The sequence below is a fragment of the Nelumbo lutea genome, chromosome 1 (genome assembly GCF_056320005.1).
Source record: "Nelumbo lutea isolate HS-2025 chromosome 1, American lotus-T2T, whole genome shotgun sequence".
NCBI lineage: Eukaryota > Viridiplantae > Streptophyta > Magnoliopsida > Proteales > Nelumbonaceae > Nelumbo > Nelumbo lutea.
Window position 1 is genome coordinate 62,777,535 of NC_142684.1, and position 6,000 is coordinate 62,783,534.

Here is a 6,000-nt window from a genome sequence, read left to right on the forward strand (position 1 = left end):
GGTCAGCTCCTCGCTGGGCGACTCCCCTCTTCGGTCTTTAGAGGAAACTTTTGTGCCTGAAGTTGGGCCATCTTGACCCGCGGAGCCCAAGGTCGGGAAGAGGGACTGACCTCTAGAATGGAGGTCCCATCTTCTTCCCGGGGTCAGGATTCGGACGACTTCGGTCCTTCTACCTTGACCTCGGATAGGTTAATGTACTTAGTAGCTCGCTATCGTCTTCCCGATATCTTAGTCTTTAGTGTTCCTTTAGGTCAGTATCCTTGGGCTCACAATCACCATGAGCTCACGGTTTTTGAGGAGCAGCTCACTACCGAACTGCGCTTCCCGCTCCATCCCTTCATCATAGAGATAGTCAAGTTTTTTCACATCACCATCAACCAACTACACCCAAACTCCATCCGAAACATAGTAGGTACCATCTCCCTGTTCCACACATACAACCGGCCTCTGTCCTTAGACATCTTTAGTTCAATTTGTTCGATTAAAAAAAATTCCGCTTGTCTGAGCGGGGACGTCATACAAAGCTACTACATCTCTCCTCTACCCAGGTTTAAAATTCTATTCGGTAGCCCGAGCAAGGTTTCGACTTGGAAGATGAGGTATTTCATTGTTCGAAATCCTGAGGGATGGTCTTTTCCAACTCACTAGAGGGTGGCTATCAAGGACCCCGGGGTGAGCTTAGATGCGGAGACTAGGGCAGTTATCAACTCTTGGAGGGACCTCGGCCTGGAGATGAAAGATTTCTTGGTTGAGGAGAAGCTTGTGCGAGTTGGACTAAGCCCTCCTGCCCTCGCCCCATCCGAAGTCTTTGCTGCGGAGCCGATCTCAGCCGAGTTCCCTGAGGAGGAGGTTTGCCCTCAACCCCCCGTAGTGGACCTGGACGAAGAGCAAGAAGAAGGCACGCAACCTCATGAGCGGGAGAGCACTTCCGTACCCGAGCAGGAAGGCATTCAGCCTCATGAGCTGGAGAGCGCTTCTGCACCCGAGCCCGAGTCCCCCAAAGAAAGCATAACGACCCCTCGGCTCGAGCTACTCAAGAGCAAGGATGCCATTTTTCCTACCGAGGTTGCAGAATGGGCTAACATGCCTACAAGCCAGCTCGAAGGTCGGGCTGCCAGCTACTGCATGGTGGTAAGTATTTTACTTTACATTTTATTTCCTTGTCAACTTTCCAAACGTACTTACCTCGATTTTCTTTACTAGGTGAACTCTACCATTCATTCGTTGGTCTACCAATCCGAGGTTCGCCTGAAGAAAGCTCGGGAGGCTGAGGAGAAGGTGCAAAAACTTTACTGCAAGCTGGACATAGCTCGGGGCGAGGTTCTTCGGGCCAAGAAAGGAGCTCAAAGCCAACAGGAGTTGATCTTGGCCATGATCGAGGAGAAGGCGAAGCAATAGGAGCTGATCTTAGCAATGACTGAGGAGAAGGCGAAGCTTCAACAAGAGATCGAGAATCTTGAAAGGATGATCCGAGAGTGAACTGAGATCTTCGATACCGCCATCAAAGAGGTGCGAGCTGAAGAAAGAAGACATGCCATCGACCGCTTCAAGGAATCCTCGGAGTTTCACGATCTCCAAGTTGAATATGGATCGAGCTCCTATCGTTTCGGCTTCAAGCTATGCAAGTACCTCAGAGTCATCTCTATGTCTGGCCTTACTCCCAAGGTGGCGGAGGCAGAGAACAAAGAGCCTGACTCATCTGAAGAAGAGAGTGACGACGAAGTCCTAGAGGCGGACCCATCGGGTCAAGAGGACACGAAGGAGCATATGGAGATTGACTTGCCTGGCAGTTCACATGCATGATCCCTACCTTTTCATCTTTTTGCTATTTGGATGTACACCCCGAGGCCGTTGAGCTCAAGTCATAATGAGATCTTTGTACTTAAAATCTTTTCATTAATGAAATATGAACTTTTTTGGACTAATCCTTGTGCAAAAATATTCTAAGTGTAAATGACTCCCGATCTGGTGAATTGAACCAGACAAAGGTAGGAGTAGGTGTATAGGTTACCCCAAATTGTCGAGTTACCGAGCTGGACAACAAGTAATGATAACCAAAAATAAAAGTTTTCTAAGTGGAGATCACCCTGAACTATCTACCTAGACTACTAGTAGTGGTAACTTCACGTAACGTATGCTGAGGTGAGCGACATTGCAGGATATATACCCGACCTATCCACGCTTGGGCTACTCATTTAGATGTCGGTTGTCCCTAACAGGCTCAACCTATTGTTATATGCCGAAGTGGGCTAGACATCGTATGGCTTATAACCGAGTTGTCTATGCTTTAGGCATTAGAAGTACTTTGCCTATGCCGAAGAGGCAACTAGGACTTATCTACCCATGCCGAAGAGGAGATTAGGACTTGTATGTCCATGCCGAGGAGGCGAATGGGACTAGTTCGCCCATGTCGAAGAGGCGACAGGGACTAATTCTCCCATGCCAAAGAGACGATTGGGACTAATTCGTCCATGCCGAAGAGGTGACTGGGACTTATTTGGTGCCGAGGTTTTTATCAGGTTGATGCTTTAGTCCTTGGACTTTTGAGAGTGACTCGCAGTTCGACAATAGTAGGTAGTATCACCTTAAGTTGCAGATGTTCCACACTCAAGGTACTTGTTTTTCTTCTAGGGTTTTGAGCTCATACATACCTTCTCCGAATACCCGTTTTACTCAGTAGGGGCCTTCCCAGTTCGGTCTAAGCTTATCGACACCGGACTCAGGCACCATAACTTTCTGAAGGACCAAGTCTCCGACACGGAAGTGTCGTTTCTTGACCCGGGCATTATAGTACCGAGCTACTCTTTACTGGTAGGTTGCAGTCCGAATGTATGCTAGGTCCCGTACTTCTTCTACCAAGTCGAGGTTGGTATGAAGCTCGTCGTCGTTTGCTTCTTCGTTGTATGCCTCCAGACGTAGTGTAGGCACCTCGATCTCGGTTGAGATCACCGCTTCTGTGCCATAGGTGAGGTTGAAGGGGGTTTCACCTATGGCGGTCTTAACGGTAGTTTGATAGGCCCATAATACATTGGGCAGTTCGTCTACCCACAGTCCCTTAGCTCGGGCCAAGCGGGCCTTTAGTCCATAGAGTATGGCTCTGTTTGTGACTTCTACTTGCCCGTTTGCTTGAGGGAGTGCCACCGAAGTGAAGTTTTGTTGTATCCCCATCTCAGCGCACCACTTCTGGAACTTGATGTCCTCGAACTACTTTCTGTTGTCAGAGATAAGTACCCGAGGTAGCTCGAAGCGACATAGTATATTCTTCCAAAAGAAATTTTGTATGTTGCAGGCTGTGATCGTTGTTAGGGGTTCCTCCTTTACCCACTTTGTGAAGTAATCTACCACTACCACCAGGAATCTCCTCTGTCCTGTTGCTGGCAGGAATGGACCAAGGATGTCAATCCCCTACTGCACAAAGGGCCACGGGCTAGTGAGATATTTGAGGTCGGCAGCAGGTCGATGGTGGATGTTAGTGTGCCTTTGACATTTATCACACTTCTTGACAAGCTCGAGTGTGTTTGTCTTCATTATAGGACAATAGTACCCCTCCTGCAACGCTTTCTGGGCGAGAGCTCTGCCCCCCAAGTGTCCACCATACAAGCCTTCATTTGTGTCGTGGAGAACGAGCTCGGCCTCTGAGGGTCGCAAGCAGCGCAAGTAGGGGAGCGTGGAGGATCTCCGGTATAGCTGTCCGTCTATAATGACGTACTTGGTTGCCTGGCTCTCTACCCTTCTAGTCGCATTACAATCTGTAGGGAGGGTCCCATGAAGCAGATAGCTCACGAGTGGGTCAATCTAGCTCGGCTCTGCTTGTACTACAGAAGTGACCTCTTCTGCCCCCCCCTGAGAATGCTTGGCCGAGGTAGGTCCTCTATGTACACGGTCCTCATTGTGTTACTACTTGTGCTAGCTAACCGGGACAAGGCGTTGGCCTCATCGTTCTCGGACATTGGGATCTGCTTTATGAAGTAGGATAAGAAGCCGCACAGAACTTCTCTGACCTTGGTTAAATAGGCAGCCATGGTGGGGTCGTGGGCTTCATACTCGCCGTTGATCTAGTTGACCACGAGCTAGAAGTCACTGTAGATGATGAGGTGTTTGGCTTTTACTTCTTTGGCTAAGGTGAGCCCGGTTATCAGCGCCTCGTACTCTACTTTGTTGTTGGATGCTGCAAATCTGAATAGGAACGCGTATTCTAGTTTCACCCCACTTCGTCCGTACAGAATTATGCCCGCTCCGCTTCCTTGTTAATTAGATGAGCCGTTGATGTGGAGGATCCAGGGCTCCTCATCCCAGGTTGACCTTGCTCTGACTGGGACTGGTGCCACACTGGTTGAAGCTTCCTCCGCATGCCCAAGCTCGACTAGTTCGGGGGATGCAGTGCTGAACGTGCATTCTACCACGAAGTCAGCTAAGGCTTGGGCCTTAATCTCTATCCGAGGTTCATAATGGATTTCATACTCGCTGAGTTCGATGGCCCACTTTGTCAACCTGCCAGACACCTTGGGCTTGAATAGGATTTGCCTCAGAGGCTTATTGGTGAGGATGATGACGGTGTGAGCTTGGAAGTAGGGACGAAGCTTTTGGCTGCTATAACCAGTGCGTACGCCAGTTTCTCAATCTCTGGGTACCTCGTTTCAGCATCCTGCAAAACTTTACTAACATAGTAGATGGGTCATTGGACCCGATCTACCTCTTTTAATAGTATCGAGCTGACTACCTCGTCACTCGCGGAGAGGTACAGCTTTAAAACATCTCCCTCCTCGGGTTGGGTCAGAACCGGGATGCTAACTAGGTATTTTTTCAGCTCATCGAAGGTGAGCTGACATTCTACAGTCCATTCGAAGACCTTGCTTTTCTTTATGGCCTTAAAGAAACGCAAGCAGTGACCTGCGGACTTGGACATGAAGCGACTCAGAGCGGCTATCCTATCGTTCAGTCTTTGAACCTCCTTAAGCATGCAAGGAGGTCTCATGTCTAAGATGGATCTTATTTTCTTGGGATTGGCTTCGATGTCGCGTCGATTGACTATGTAACCCAGGAATTTACTCGAGGTGACACCGAAGATACATTTATTAGAATTTAACTTCAAGTTGTACTTATGCAAAATTTCAAAAACACATTGTAAATTGATTAATAAAGATTTTGAAAATTGTGTCTTTATGACCATATTGTCTACATAACATTCAACTTTATTGCTGATCAATGGCTCAAAGGTTCTGTTAACAAGTCTTTGGAAGGTTGCCCCGGCATTCTTTAGCCCAAAGGGCATCACCTTATAGCAATACAGTCCAAGCTCGGTTATGAATGCGGTCTTTTCTTCACCGGTAGGGTCCATCTTGATTTAGCGGTATCCTGAGTATGCATCCAGGAAGCTTAACAACTCGTGCCCTAAGGTCGCATCCACTAGACGATCGATCTTAATCAACGAAAAATAGTCCTTTGGGCAAACCCGATTTAGGTCGGTATAATCGACGCACATGTGTCATTTACCATTGGTCTTTTTTAACAGGACTGGATTGGCTACCCAGCTCGGGTAATGGACCTCCCTTATGAAATCGGTCGCAAGGAGTTTCCTGACCTCCTCATCGACTATCCTCCAGCGCTCCGGGGTGAGGTTGCGTTTCTTCTGTCTAACTGGTCAGTTGAGAACGGAGTGGTTCCTTGATCGAAGCACCGATATGGAGAGTTTTAGCTGGATCATCTGCTAAGACTGAGATATGGATCATCTCTCCCGTTGGTGTAGCTCGCTCCTCGGCATACTCCATAAGTCGCTCGAGTTCGACATCAGCTGCTAGCTTGGTTTTCCCCTTGAGAGCGGCAACAAAGCACTTGCGAGACTCGAGTCGGTTGCCTCACACAACCCCTACTCCATAGTCTGTAGGGAACTTCATGGCAAAGTAATAGGTGGACACTACCGCTCATAGTGCGTGGGTAATGGGTCAACCTACTATGGCGTTGTACGGGGAGGGAGTCACGACCACTAGGAATGTGTGCTCA